The sequence below is a fragment of the Dendropsophus ebraccatus genome, chromosome 2 (genome assembly GCF_027789765.1).
Source record: "Dendropsophus ebraccatus isolate aDenEbr1 chromosome 2, aDenEbr1.pat, whole genome shotgun sequence".
In the NCBI taxonomy this organism is placed as follows: Eukaryota; Metazoa; Chordata; class Amphibia; order Anura; family Hylidae; genus Dendropsophus; species Dendropsophus ebraccatus.
This window is the reverse complement of record NC_091455.1, coordinates 75,229,998-75,245,895: the sequence shown is the minus strand read 5'-3', so window position 1 is coordinate 75,245,895 and position 15,898 is coordinate 75,229,998. Positions and strand designations below refer to the sequence as shown.

Genomic DNA, 15,898 nt, shown 5'->3' with positions numbered 1-15,898 from the left:
ATGCTGTTCGAACCTCCTGCCTAATGAGTGGATGAAGTCAATATGAGACTGTTAAGCAGCAGGTTGCTGGCATACAATGCATCCCCAATATTGTACATCTTGACCTTAAAACCAAAATTAAAAGTAATCACAGGGAAAAAAAAGTGCAAGTTGGTTTAGGAACACACGAGCCAACTATTTGCTTTTTTTTAGGCAAGGGTTTCGCAGCAAAATTTGGTAATCGACAAGTCACAGCATTATCATGGCTCATGTACAACATCAATATCTATGGAACAAGGAATTTCCTGGGATTAATGAACACGTACTATTCATAATCTAATGATTTAGTTATCATGTATAAAATGACACTTCTTGCAGTGTACATGGAGACAGTGTAAATGTTACACCTATCATTTCTCTATGAAATTCTATTTCCTTACTGTTTGGGACCCAATATTCGCTATTTACATACTAGTTCTGAGGAAGGTAATGACTAATATGCATGAAGTATACCACTAACTTCTAACTGGCATGGCTAGAGGAATTGGTCAGTTAGGAATGGGGTGCCCATGAGCAGTACCTCAGAGTTTGGCAACCATGGCTGACATACTGGGGACTTAAAAGTTGAAATTACACAATAAAAGGAAAATGAATATTTATCTTTATATATTATTGTGGACAACACTGTACTAGTTCTATATAACCAATGGAAATTCAGTTGTTTGTGTTATTGTTAATTCATGGTACTTCCTTTCCTAATACCTCCCCCCTTCCCACATAACCCCATCCTCCTTCCTTACCCCTTACCCCTCTCATCCCCAGATCCCCACCCCCTTGATGACATGTTGGAAGTTTAGCAAAATATGTAATTGACTGGATATGGATATGCGTTGTAACAGAAATGCTCATTTCCATGGCTTTGTATATATCCAATGTACCATCTACGTCATACTTTGTGTGTTTTCTACCCCAAATTAATAAAACATGTATACCACTAACTTAATGCCAGGTTTTCTTTCTAGCTCTTCAGTACTAATCATTGCACAGCATTTGCTAAGTCTTGTTGGTAAAATATGAGGATGATATATATTTGTTTCGGTATTACATCAGTTCATGTAAAATTTAATCTTTCAAACATAAAACTACAAAATAGTCAGGATAACACCCTCCTTCTAACATGTAATCAGTTTATGATTTGTACAAAAAACTTAAATCAACAATCACAGCTCTATGGAAATGTTCACACTTAGGGCCCTTGCACACTGAGGAAATCACACGTATAACTTGCTGTGGGTTGCCTGCGCGCTCCCACTTGATTATCCACCCGTCCCATAAACTCCATCGACATGTCACTTCTTTGGGCAGACAACGGAATCCACCAGACCATAGAATGGAACCTATGGGACCGGTGGAACGCCAAGTGGGAGCGCGAGCAAGGGAATCCATGGCAAGTGTATTCGCGTGATTTCTTCAGAGTGCAAGGAATAAGTGAAAAAATTAAAGCAGAATCCACTCTTAATTTCCCACGTAGTCCACTTGAAATTCCGCCTGTAAAATATGAACAGAGCAAGGTCTTATTTTATTCAATGGGATTTCCACTCTGTTGTTCACATGGCAGAATTTTCTGTTGTGGATCTGCTTTCTGCCCAAAGAACGGACATGTCAGTGTGCACAAACCCTACCCATTGCAAGAAAAAGGGCGCTTTTCTTCTGTTTAAACCTGCACATACAAAATTATTATATCAAAAACCTTTCAAGCAAACTCCTAGGCTACACGTTTTTCGTTTAATTTTGCTCATATGTGCAACAAAATATTTAATACAGAAGTAGAAATTCCTGCAAGACTTGGGAAACACAGGGACTAGCATCCAGAAACTTCACTAAGGAACCTATCAACCACCAGACAACAGAATCAGCAGTGTCAAGTATCTGCTCTTGGTGCGCCACTTTAAAAACTCCCAGACAGCTTGTCCAGGTGCCAAGACATCAAAATACTTCTGCTGCCAAATTCCTAAGAGATGCAAGACACAGGATCGCTTTTAAATCTATAATCCAATGCCAGCATTAGTCACCACAAGTGTTTTCCAAGTTAATGAGCAGCCAAGGTTGCTGTTATGGTAACAAACAGGAGCCACCTCACTTCCTTCATATGAAATCATATACCCAATAGTACAAAAACAGAGAACTAAAGGCAGAGACACAACCAGATAGAACAGGAATGGCCAATAAGTGACTGAAGTGTCAATTTATGTCTCACCCACACGTTATAGGAATAAAGATTTGTGACAAATAGAAATGAGTTGTGAGGCAAGTAAACACAAAAAAAATTACGAATTCAATTTAATAATCGTTAGATTCTGGGAAAAAATGTTGTAATAAATAGAAATGGAGCTAATTTAACATAACAGGACCACTGTCTGTCACTGTTTTTGCTTAGATGTAATTTTCTGTACATTATGAAGGAAATAAAATAGTTACATGCTACTGTGCTATACGGAATAAGACACCAACAAGTATTTGCAATAATTGGAAAGATTTCTCTGTGAGGAACATCGTTCCCATGGTTGTAGGAACCACGCAGTTCACAGTATACTATAGTTAACTAGGGTCTCAATATAAAAGGTAAAAATTAAACTGCTGGTCAGATTCAGGTAAAAATTAACACGTGAAGCCAAGTTCTAGCAAGGACCCTTAGGGAGGGCTTGCGTGCCTCCTCTACTCTCTGCTCAAAGAATTGACACGTCAATTCTTTGAGCAGAGAAGCGCAGAGAGCGGAGTAGTGCAATCCCTCCCATTCAAACAGACAGAAGGCAGGATTCGAAGCCAAGTCCACGAGGGGGGGGGGGTCCACACAGAATTTCGTAGCAGATTCCCTAGTGTGAACGGGGCCTAACAGTTAAACATGAGAAGTCTTTAGTTGTATCTGTGAAAAACAACAAGGTATTTTGTTTAGAACTTTTAAGCCTTCTGTCCCTAACAAATGTATCTCAACTTGGAAGGTTAGGTGCAACCTGAATGAGTAAAGGTCATCATTCTTTTTTGCCTAGAGCAGCAGAACAATGACAAAGGGAGCCTGTCAAGGAGACAATACCTCTAAGAACTAAAAATGACTAAAAGGACTTATGAGTAAAGAAGAGCAAATCTGGGGCATGCCTAGGTTAACACAGGAAATAACTTTTGAAGAGGAAATACCCCTTTAGGGTGCCTTCACACGGATCCGCAGCGGATTTGACAGTGTGTTTTTAATGCTGTGTTCATTCATCTAGTTAAATCTGCTGCGGATCCGCAGCGGATTTTCTGCTGCGATACTGTAGGTGTGAAGGCAACCTTTAAAGATACTAGAGATGAGCACAACCCAAGCATGCTCAAGTCCACACGATTAGTATTTGGCTACCGGTGGATAAAGAAATTGGATGGAACCCTAAGGCTGACTGGAAAACACAGATACAGCCATAGGCTGTATTCATGTTTTCCAAGAATCCCTAGGGCTACATTAAACTTTTTCAGCCACTGGCATTCAAATGCCAAACGATTGGACTTGGCCATATTTGAGTTGCACTTATCTCTAGTAAAGATTAAAGGGGTTTTCCCACTCCAAAAGTTATCCCCTGACCACAGGAGGTCAACTGTACCCCAAACTAATGGACCAGCAGCAGAAATGTGCAGCCAGCACTTCAATCTTAATGCATCTGTTTCTGTCCGTATATTTTGCATAACTGTAAAAGTGGAAAGTAAAAAAAGTGGAAAGTAAAAAAGGAAGAATGGTTAAAATTACGTCAATAACTAGAATTACGGATCCACATATTTTGCTGACAGTAGGAACTTCCTTAACATCTGCAAAAAATACCGATCCCATACACTTCTATTGGTATTTCCATGTGGATTAAGGATCTGCAAAACTACAGACAGCACAAACAGCCCACTAAAAATCAATGGGCCATGAATTTTTCTATAACTGCGGATCTGCAACTACAGAGAAACCCATCCAACATGTAAATGTAGCCTAAATATCAGTGTAAAGTGTGGGTTTCCAGGATAGGAACAGATACCAAAGGGAGAAGAAGAAAACTTTCTTGTGTTCAGTTCATAAGTAAACCCCATTATTGATTCCTCCCTCCACTTACCAGTGTTTCTCAATATAACTTTGCAGCTGTTACTCCGTATAATACATATAAGTGAAATATTTATATAATAAATATGTAAAAATATATTCTACATTCCTGAGTTTTTGAATCCTGGTTTTGGCTTCAAACCTTCTCCAAACCCTATACTCTGCACGTGTCTGGGCAGCCTTATGTGGTCTGAGTTAATGACATTAATGAGGCCCAGGCATCTTAGCTACTGAAGAGGCTAATAAAGTCAATGTAGCACAGGCCCCCAGAGCTCTGAAGGGTTTAATAACACACAGGCACAGGCTGGTGCACATTGAACAATTACATAATGGCACAGGCTGAGCACACAGACGGTTTGGTGTTTGCTTGGAGAACAGATATTTGCCTTTTAAGTCAAGTACAAAAATCAATTCAACAACAATAGATCTAAATTCAAGGCACAGTGTGCGACACAGCTTCCTCCTAATTGTATAAAAATAGCAGTGCTAATCATATGACTCCTGCAAGAAGAGCCTCAGAACAAGCAGGGCATCAACAAGTTCATTAACAGTACAGTTCTTCAATATTAGACAATGAAATTAATTTTTAGGTCATAATTTAAAATGTTAACATGTTTGAAGGAATCAGGCTGAAAAAAAAAGGAACATTACTCACCTCCCTGATCCCACATTGCTGCTGGTCCGATAGTGACAGGGAATACACAAGCAATGTCCACTTTGTCAACTGCTAGTGGCAGTGAGGAAGACTAAGGGCATCAGTGAGGACCAGGTGAGTGTCAGAACAGCGGCATTGTGCGATCAGGCAGGTGAGTAATACACACTTCATTTATCCAGCCTGAACCCTTAAAAAACTCACAAAGCACAATAGGAAAACTGGAGCCGCTGTCTAAAATAACAAATCATGAGTTTATTTTTCAGAAATCTATTGATAAATAATCTTGTCAGTGCTATTTTTACATATTTGATCCAATATTTCTTTCAAACTAAAGGGGTAGTGCAGCGTTTTTCCACCAAGAGTAATCCAACCCCCAGTTATTGGTGCAAAACTAAACTAAATACTGTACAGAACAAAATGGAAGATGAAGGTAAGATACCTATCCTCATCCTCAGCGCCCTATGCACCAAAGCGACATATCAGCAGGTTAGATTTGTCAAACCTGCTGAAAGTTTCCCTTTAAAGGGGTTGTGCAGCGAAAAACTTTCTCTTTCAAATCAACTGATATCAGAAAGTTATATAGATTTGTAATTTACTTCTATAAAATAAAATCTCAAGTCTTCCCATACTTATCAGCTGTTGTATGTTCTGCAGAAAATGTTTTATTTTCAGTCTAACACAGTGCTCTCTGCTGACATCTCTGGCGCTGTCTTGGTTTTCTATGAACCGCATAGAAAACCTCTCCTGCTCTGGACAGTTCCTGTCTCGGCCAGAGATGTCAGCAGAGAGCAGTGTGTCAGACTGAAAATAAAACATTTCCTGCAGGACATATAGTAGCTAATAAGTAAGGGAAGACTTCAGATTTTTTAATAGAAGTAAATTACAAATCTATAAAACTTTCTGACACCAGTTGATTTGACAAAAAAAAAAAAAAAAAAAAAAAAAAAGATTTTCGCTGGACAACCCCTTTAATGTGCTGGTAGTTACACCCAGTAGCTCAATACCACTGACAAGATGCTTTTGTTCTCAGAAGGCAATCGCACTATTGTGCAGGTTAAAAAATACCAATCTGCACACATGACCAACTTATTTGAAAAGAATCTGTCACCAGAATGATGCTTCCCTATCTAAGGCTAGCAAAAGCTGGTGACAGGGCGCCAGAGTAATAGACTATCTTACTTGGCTCTTCTGATAGGATGCATCAGGCAAAATAGCTGTTAATCACTGTGGACTACATAGCAAGCATGCACTCAGCAGTCCAAGATATTCATGAGCTGTTGCTCCGGCCCATCAATGATTGTAAGGGTTCAGTAAATATTGATTAGACAAGTGGGTGGGCCAGAGCAGCAGCTCATGAATATCATGATAGCCGGGGGGCACTCACCATTAAAATTCGTCTTTATTTCATTACATTAAAATCTTCGTGCAGCAGGAACCGAGGACGCCAGCACCATGATTGCAGGGGGGCCCCCTTGCAATCATGGTGCTGGCGTCCTTGTTCCCTGTTGCACGAAGATTTTAATGTAATGAAATAAAGAAGAATTTTAAATGGTGAGTGCCCCCCGGCTATCTCTTTTTTTTCTATTTTTGATGTTATATATTTACCAGTCTGAAGAAGGGGTGAGCACCACATTCATATAAAAAAAATGTTCTACGCTCCATTACCTGCAATCTCTCCTACTTCCTCTACGGATCATATACTAGTGCCAGCCACTGTATCTTACTAAGTGTCATGAATATCGTGGACTACTGAACATGTGGTCACTTAGTCTGTAGTCCGCAGTTCTGGTCATAAAGAGTCTGTAAGTAAATAAATGGCTTGTACAAAAAAATATGATGAAAAGCTATTGCTGGTAAAATTCCCTTAAAAAACAAGGATAACGTGCTACTGAAGTAAGGAGGAGCGGAGGCTTCAGGAGCAGAGAGACGATACGTTAGTAGGAGCTGGGATTTAGGTAGCCCTATGAAGTAATAAAGATATAATCACCTACTAACCTATCGTCTATGTAACTGAAAGGGGTAGTGCGGCGCTAAACATTTATTCACAAAATAACACACATTACAAAGTTATACAACTTTGTAATGTGCGTTATGTAAGAGAATGGCCCCCCTGAGCATAACTGTGCTCAGCCAATCGCGTTTGAGCAGCTGATGACGTATCAGAGGGGGGGGGGGGGCGGCATGAGGGACGGCTGGAACGGTTCGGTCGCCCCCCCCAAAGATGTCGTGATCGACAGTAATGGGGTGAGTATAATGCACCACACTTCCGAGGTGGGGGGGAACACGGGGAGGGGGCCATTCACTTAAATAACACACATTTCAAAGTTGTATAACTTTGTAATGTGTGTTATTTTGTGAATAAATGTTTAGCGCCACACTACCCCTTGAAGCCTCCGGTCCCAGTTACCCAGGTGTTTCCTCCAGGAGTCTGGCTGGCCCCTTCCACGGATGTCCTTCACACGGAGCGGCTTGCATTAAGGGATTTTGATCACTGTAGATGTTGTAGATGTAGAACATTATAGATGTAGCGCTCTTAGCGCAACATCGACAGGCGAGTGAATTCCTCTGTGTATAACAGCAATCTTCAGATTGCAATTGAAAAATGTTTTGCCTTGTGTGATATAACAGAGGAATGCAATATTAAGTTATAAGACAATCATCATTCAAGCTAGCTATATACAAAAATATACAACCTGTCATACTATACTGTTATTTTCTAGTCCAACAACGTACAGAAAATGATAATCTGATATCTATTATTGCCGCAGAGGCAGAACTGAACTATCTTACTTCATGTATTTATGGCTTACACATGGCGGCAAAGTGGGCATGACACCTGTGGCCTCCTTCTCTTGTAAAGTAAATTTATTCCAACATGACAACGCGTTTCCCAACCACCTGGTGACAAATGAAAGCAGAAAAACAGCAATGGCTTCTTCTGTGAATGTCTCACCTCACAACATTTCAAATCATCTAATAGTTATGCTGTAATCCCTAAGCTATAACCATCTTAACACCCCATAATAAAGATATATTAGAGTGCTTGTGCCAAGTATTGAAACTGGCAGGACCCATAAATCAGTAGAAAGACGTACCTGTCAGGAACCGGCTCCGCACAACAGCTTCATGCACAAGGAACATGACAGTGTGCTATTGCATACACTAGTTTATTGTGAGAGTCTTCTACTTTCTACTTCAATAGCTGGTAACACACTAGAAGTGCCTTGTGTATAATCAGAACAATTGCGGTTCAAGCCTGCGCGCCTTCTTTATGGCATTGACCAATGACTTTTAAGTGTAGATCTGCCACTTAGCACAATAAATCTAATCAGTCTGTGTGTGGTCTACACTTTAATTACAGGCCTTAAATGAATTACTGTTATGCTGCATAAACCAGATGTCCGACATACGTCCCCACAGAAATGGGTCATTTATGTTCATTCTTTGTAAAATTATGAAGGGTCTTTGCTGAACGAGCTTTCACTTTTCTGCGCAGTAGGTTTACACTCTTTAGAGAACAAGGAATATTACAGAATGGGCGCGGTATGAAGAGATTATGTCATGTTGATTGACTATAAAAAAAAAAGTATTCAACCCCGACCCCCTAGGACTTTTAATGTTTTACTGTATTACACTGAATCACTGCAGATTGTCAACCTTGTGACAATTTTTTTTTCTCCTATAGCAATGCTTTTTTTCCAGTCTCTTTGTGGGGAAAATTGTATATATATTTTTTTTACAATATTTTGTACTAGGTTGTCTATTTCTTTTTTTTCTATGCTTTGTTACATTTATATTCTATAGATATAATTTCCCTATTTATAAAGTATAGTTTAAAAAAAAAAAAATCCTAGCCCTACTGGAAAACTACTTATAACAATGTGCTAGAATATGGCAACAATAACATATTTCCATCAGGAATCTGTTGGGGCTCAACTATAGTATTCCTGGAAGTCCCATTCACACCATATTTTAGCAACCCATGACATCCTCCATAATCAGAACCTCCCACTCCCGCCTCCAAGACTTCTCTTGTGCTGCACCAGTTCCCTGGAATGCCCTACCCAAAGACCTCAGACTCATTTCCAACACCCAAAGTTTCAAGTGTGCCCTAAAAGACTCATCTCTTCAAGCTCGCTTATAGGATTGCCTAAACCTGTTTTCCCTTCTGATGTCCCCTCACATTCTGTTTTATATCTCAGAAGGTTCTGTGCACTTTTTACCTCACCCAACACTTATAGGCACTCTCTGATTCTATGTACAATGGCTGGACCATGAGCAAATAAAGCACTTGTTGCCTCTCGGGTCACCCCTGGTCCTCCTAGTCTGTAAACTCTTGCGAGCAGCTTTCTCACTCCCTTTTTATCTTTATTTTAATTATTTAATTCTGTTATGTGTAACCGCTGTATTTTGTGTTGTAAAAAAAAAAAAAAAAACGCTGTGGAATCTGTTGGCAATATACAAACAAATATTATTATTAGTATACCTTTTACAGACACATATAATATCACAGGCAGCTTTGGGGACTACACGATTTAGGACTAATAATATTCTACAATATCAGCAATGCCAGGTTTTACAGGGATCTCACTAATGGAGCAATATTTTTTTGTATATGTGTGTGTGTATATATTACCAGTGCCGTAAGCTCTTTAGCGTGTTAGACGGTTATTTTTGAAGTCGTACTGTTGTTATTGAGCCCCTGATACCCACTCTTTGGTGATTCTCAATCTCTCTATTTCAGGGAGCATGACCAGTACTGACAACGGTACTGCCTTTTCTTTAATTCTCTGGCCAATCACAGGTCAGCATCCACAAGCCATCCACCTCTATGCTGTGCCGCAACACTGGAGAAAGAGCGTTGCTTATACTGAACGGGCTGACACTGTGCTGGGGGATAATTTACAGTACAATATTAGAGATGGCATGTAGGGGATGAAGGGGGTACAGGGTTTGCAAGATGCTATGTGAGCAGATAGGAATGAAATAGCAGCAGGATGACAGCAAGGAAAGGGTAACATCACAAAAGCATGATGATGACTAAACAGCAGCAGAGATGATCACAGCAAGGATTATATCATGCTTTAATGTGTGGGTTTACACATGCTCCAATGCTTGCATTTACACAGACAGATTTATCTGACAGACTTTGGAGGCCAAAGCTAGGAGGTTATAAAAGAAAGACTGAGATTTCTCCTCTTTTAAAACCCATTCCTGTCTTTGGCTTCCAAAATCTGTCAGATAAATCTGTCTTTGTAAACGCACCATAAGAAGCTCTGGTCTAAGCAGTTGCCTGCACCTGCTAATACTGAGGACGAAGGATGAAGTAAGGGGGTGAGTCAGGCAGCACAGTAAGAACACAAGTATTTATACACAGGGCAGTTACATAGAATGTTATGGGTGGTCAAAGTAAGAAGACACCTCTCAGGACACAGTATGGATCCTCTGAAGGTGACCAACATGAACAGGATGCATGCAGACTTTATCCTGTGCATCACCCCAATGGTGCATTTACACAGACAGATTTTTGAAGCCAAAGCCAGGAACAGACTATAAACAGAGATCAGGTCATAAAGAAAAGACTGGGATCTATCCTCTTTTCAAATCCTTTCCTGGCTTTGGCTTCCAAAATCTGTCAGATCTGTCAATCTCTCTGTGTAAACGCACCCTAAGGCCTTATTCATGTTACGTAAATGTGTCCATAATTGCACAACTACGCAATTACAAATTTAGGGCTTTGATTTCTCTTAGGCTATTCACACTGTCTGTGGTTTTATAGATCTTCCAAAAAAATACAACATGTCCTATTGCAGACTGTAATTGCAGAATAGTTAGCCGATACAAGTCTGTGGGATCCGCATTTTTTGTGGACGTTATGGATGTTACATCTGTAATATCTGCAAAACATACAAATCACCTTAAATTGCAAACTTATCACCTTCACAATTTTGCGGATCCACAAAAAATACAGACTGCAGATGCACTACGGAGAACTTTTTTGTTGAATGCGCAGACAACAATTGTGGACTGTATAAAGTCCTTAAAAATTACCAAACGTGTGAATGAGGCATAATCGAGTCCCATCCCATTCCCTGCGTTCTATTGTTGGTTTCTCTGCTGCTAGAGACCACATTTTACTAACAGGCCGCGTACAGAAACTTGCAGGGAAGTAATGCACCCAGTGGCCAGAATTTATAAGTATGCCTCTGGGGTTAGCAGTCATGTTTAGGAAAGGAAGGAATTTACAACAATGTCACAAATCACATATAGGGACATTGTTTAAAGAAGCAGTAAGAATTATAACTGAATTATATTGTGTCCAATTATTCACTCTCTTCACCTTGACATCTAATCATCAACACCAGTTTGCCAGTCACTATAATGGAGGTGGTACATTTTAATCCTGTCTGTGATGACTGCTGAGAAGCGATCTCCATATTGTGAGGGTCAGTGGACAGTGTGTGCAAGTTTACATTTTTGTTTCTTTTTTAACATTAATTGCAACATGGAAAGAAAAAAACTGAATATATAAAAGATATATAATATATATGCATACTGTAGGTTTGACTATGCTACATTTCCTTTAGGCTAGGTTCACACATAGTATTTACGTCAGTCTTTTTTCAGCCAAAACCAGGAGTAGGTTGAATACACAGTAAGGGTAGCTTCACACGTACCGTATCGCTGCGTTTTAAACACTGCGTTTTTGCATGCGCGTTTGATTTTCACATGATTTTCATGTGAAATCAAAACACGCATGTAAAAAACGCAGCAAAAACGCAGCGATAAAAACGCAGCGTTACAGTACGTGTGAAGCTACCCTAACAGTGCAAATCTATCCATTATAATTTTGCCCTGTTAGTTCCACTCCTGGTTTTGGCTGGAAAAATACTGACAGGAGTACTGTGTGTGAACATAGCCTAAGAAGCATAGCAACCTGACGGAATAACTTTGACTTAGGGTGGTATTACACGGAACGATTATCGTTCGAAAAATAGTTAAATCGTTCGGATTTGAACGATAATCATTTCGTGTAATAGCAGGCAACAATTAAACGACCAACGAGAAATCGTTGATCGTTTAATAGGATCCGGACCTATTTTTATCGTCACATCGTTCGCATATCGTTCGGTGGAATAAAAATTCACATCTGAAACGTACGCAATAGCGACGACTAAACGACTGCAAGAACAATCATAAATAACGATCATCGTTTCGTGTACTTGGGCGAACGATTTCGGGTCGTTTGCCTTAGCGGTCGTTTAAGATCGTTTATCGTTAATCGTTGGAAAATTGCTTGGTGTAATAGTACCCTTAGCCAAGTTACTGTTGTTTTTGCTAAGCAGCTTTGGCTTTATGTGCAAGTATCTTGCTGTCAGTTTTCTAGCAGACCTCAGCATGTTTTCCTTGCAGCTTTCTACCTTATGTATATTTATGCATTCATTTTATCCTCTACATTCAGATTTTCTTGAAGATGCTGCAAATAACACTTGTATCTGCACAGAAGGCGGATGCCACCACACTGAAATCCCAGCCACATTTTGGGGGAATTTATCATTGTCTTACATATGTCTTGACAAAAAAAAAAAAAAAAAAAGTTTTAAAAAATTTGTGCAATCGCTTCATTGCGCTTCATTAACTGTTTAACCCCTTAGGGGTATTCCACTCAAACACAACTTTTGATATGTTGCTGCCCATGGTGAGACAAACAAATCATTCCCTACTTGTTGTTGTCCATTCAGTCTCCTTCCCCAAGCTCTGTGCTGCTGCTGCTTTCGGTTGAAAACACAAAAATCTTCTCTCCCCCCTTTTCTTCTAGGACGGCTGATGTAAACATGTCCCTCGCAGGCTGTATCTGCAACTTTGTAACTTCTTTGTAAGGGTTTGTTTACACTACAAAATCAGCGTGGATTTTCACGCAAAGTCCGCGCCCGTGGACCTGATTGAGATTCTGCTTGTCTAATTGATTTAAAAGGATGTCTGATGCACACTCCGCCAGCCACCCAAAGAATTGACATGCAACAGATTTTTGTGTTTTTAGCAGAAAGTAGCAACTGAGAACTGGGGGAAGGAGACTGAACAACAAGTATGGAATCACCATGGGTAGCAACATATCTAAAGTTCTATTTGAGTGGAATACCCTTTTAACAACACAGCCCAAAATTCAGCCTCACCTTCTAAGAGCTATAGCGCTTTTATGTAGCCCCCTGTAACAGCTTGTTTTTTTGTTTTTGTTTTCAGGAACAGGTGTACTTTGTAAACCTGTTTCAATCTACCATAAAATGTATGACAGAACCCCCAAAAACAAAACTTTATGGTAAAACTGACAGGCTATCTTTATTCTATACGTCAGTCCGAACACAACGAAAATCTGAGACAGAAAGGAATGCTATGACGTCAGATTATAAAACAAGCTGTAACTCAAAAGTAATGTAAAATATTGACGCGTTTACTTACTTTGTTACGTAGATTAATAAATATTAGGAAAGCGCTATTTAACACAATGTATGCCATGTAGGACTGAGGAAGTGCTCCAATGAGTCTTAAAGGGGTTATCCAGCGCTACAAAAACATGGCCACTATCCCCTCCACTCTTGTCTCCAGATTGGGTGGGGTTTCAAACTCTGTTCCATTGAAGTAAATGGAGCTTAACTGCAAACCACACCTGAACTGGAGACAACAGTAGGGGGAAAAGTGGCCATGTTTTTGTAGCGCTGGATAACCCCTTTAAAGGGGTTATCCAGCGCTACAAAAACATGGCCACTTTTCCCCCCTCTCGTGTCTCCAGTTCAGGTGCGGTTTGCAATTAAGCTCCATTTACTTCAATGGAACTGAGTTTGAAACCCCACCCAATCTGGAGACAAGAGTGGAGGGGATAGTGGCCATGTTTTTGTAGCTCTGGATAACCGCTTTTATCAGATACATGGGATGGCAAATGTTTGGCACTCCAGCTGCTGCCATACTACAATTGCCATGATGCCAAAGATATGGATTTAGCTGCCCTGGTATGATGGGAAATGTAGTTATGTAACAGCTGAAGTGCTAATCGTTCCCAGCCACAGGAGACAGAGTTTCCCTTAGAAATTGCCCACTGGGGAGTCAATTATTGGCTGGAGACCCAACAAAAGGCGCAGTAGGATGACACAGCAGTCTTCACACACCTGTAAAGAAGTTATTCCCTATACTATACTATGCAGGGCTGGTGATGCAAGTGTATACGTCTCACCAGTACTTTCATTATTTTGAATATACAATGTGGTCCATTAAAGGGGTATTCTGCACAATTTAAAGTGACTGTACCACCAGGCCCAGGCTGAAGCACTGGAGGCGGGCCAACCCACCCTTAGTGGGAGGAAACCCTAGCCCCTCTATGATGGGGTTCCATTGATTCTAATGGAGTCACGTGATGGAGGGGCTGGGGTTTCTTCCCACTAAGGGTGGGTCGGCCCGCCTCCAGTGCTTCAGCCTGGGCCTGGTGATACAGTCGAATGGGGGAACATTCCACCAGCAATGCATGTGAATAGGGCTTTTTATGATTCAAACCATGTGAACATACCCTTATTCTAAGACAATGACAATTCTATACGTAACTTCCTAAAACTTTCTCAAGAGTTACCCTGCCCCGAGCCGTCACCAAATGCAGATACCACGTGACAAGCAGATGACAGCTGTCACGTCCATCCAGTCATTCATTATACTGATTTTATAGCTATAAGTAAGGAGATGTTATAATGTGGGGAGTGGGGTGCAGGTGGTCAGGGCCCACAAAGCTTAGGTAACAGGTGTCACAATAGGACACGTTCAACAAATCAAGGAAGCACAGCTGAACAACTTGCAGAGAGTGCGACAAATGTATTAAAGGTTTCTGGTGAAAACTAGAGGCAACAGCCATTGTATGTGAATGACGGTCATGGTATAAGAAAGAGGTGTATCTAGGATCCCATGAGTTGATAAAGGAGCCCTAAAGCGTTTTTACATAGGATGATGGGCAAACGTCCCGTCAGATAAACCTGTATCACCTTCAGTATACAGAACGTAAACCCAAACTGTTGTATAATTGCAAATCCAGCTCTGCTGCACCTGGACAACAAAAATTATATATCTAAGTCAGCGTCTGTCACCATTGTACTAGTACAGTAAATGTAGCTGCCTGTGTACCAGATTGTAATAGATTATATATATACATATAGTCTTATTCCAAGAATTATCTGATACTGAGTAGCCAAATCCAGAATAAGAAGCCAAGATGCTGGTAAATACCCATACTAATGCCCCCATCCAGGCAGCAGCACTAGGTAAGTGGTAGGGATGGTGGTACCCAGCTGAGAGGGGCGTGCAGGCTATAGGTGCAGAGGAGTGTGATGCGGTGAAGCGGACGCCAGCATGTGCATTGGGCACACCCCCTCCACAATGCCCAGACCTAGGAAAAGCCTCTTACTTTAACTCATTGCTGCAGCACAAGTGCCCATGACAGGATGCCCACCCCCAGCCCTGGCATCCTCTGAGTGGGTGATAGCAGCCACAGATGAGCCTGGCATTACACAGGGCAGCACACAGAAGAAAACTTGGGCCTCTGTCACTTTTCTGCCAGCAGCAGCAGCAGCTCCTCCCCGGCTCCCAGAGAAGCTCCCTGCCCGGGCACTGCCCTCCCTGCTGCTGCCCCCCATGCCGGTGCAGTATTGCTGCTGTGATGCAGAGGAGATGGAAGGCTCTTACCTCCCCCTGCAGTATGTCTGCGCACACAGGCTCCGTGTCTGGGACCGGCGCACTCTCCTCCAGCCTCCGTCTGCAGCCAGTCTAGCTCTCACTCTGACAGCCGGAGAGAGGAGACAAGTTCTAGAGGGAGGTGTGAGGGGGGAAGGGAAAGGCTTCCTGCCCAGCCCTGAGCGCCGGATTCACAGGCTACACTGACACCTACTGGCTGGATGTGTAAATGCACATCATCCCACTTAGTCACCTCACTCTGGAGGGCTGGACTGCTGGCATCTGTGGAGCCTGCACACTTCTCTCATTATCCTAATGGCTCCAACCCTCCTTGTTACTTCTTTGCCATAAAAAGTATTATATTGACAATGAAGTAATTCTCTGTGTCATGACCAGAGGCAGGCATAAGTGGGCAGTATGTGACACAGTAAAAGACTATGCACTACTGT

The 15,898-nt window shown here is 41.2% G+C and overlaps 1 protein-coding gene across 1 annotated transcript in view; it reads right to left on the bottom strand.

Moving 5' to 3' along the window:
• The window catches only part of LDLRAD4 (low density lipoprotein receptor class A domain containing 4), a 237,530-nt gene extending 221,978 nt beyond the window's left edge, over positions 1-15,552 (bottom strand). Inside the window, exon 1 of the mRNA XM_069957816.1 lies at positions 15,462-15,552. The gene's annotated coding sequence lies outside the window, so the exon portion shown is untranslated. The remainder of the gene's footprint in view (positions 1-15,461) is intronic.
• Between the last annotated feature and the right edge of the window lie 346 nt (positions 15,553-15,898).